The sequence below is a fragment of the Rhopalosiphum padi genome, chromosome 1, assembly GCF_020882245.1.
Source record: "Rhopalosiphum padi isolate XX-2018 chromosome 1, ASM2088224v1, whole genome shotgun sequence".
Taxonomy (NCBI): domain Eukaryota; kingdom Metazoa; phylum Arthropoda; class Insecta; order Hemiptera; family Aphididae; genus Rhopalosiphum; species Rhopalosiphum padi.
The window spans coordinates 32,113,143-32,113,441 of record NC_083597.1 but is presented as its reverse complement, the minus strand read 5'-3'; positions in this window follow the sequence as shown (position 1 = coordinate 32,113,441).

Sequence of the window (299 nt, the reverse complement as noted above, 5' to 3'; positions counted from 1 at the left end):
TTCTTGCTATAGTTGCTACGTATCCACGTGATAAGTAATATCAGTTATCACAATTCACAACAATTATTTGTACTTTGTTACCAACCCATATTTTTATTTCCAACCATGGTATCTACTTTCTACATTGACTAAGGACAAAGACTGAAATATATAATATAATATTATTATAATTATAATAATAGTCATAAATCGAAACAGATTTTGATGTTTTTTTAGTTTTTATATATTTTTATTACTGAAAATATGCAGCTAAAATTAGATAGACTTTTTCAACGATTTATTTTCCTATCAACTGATAT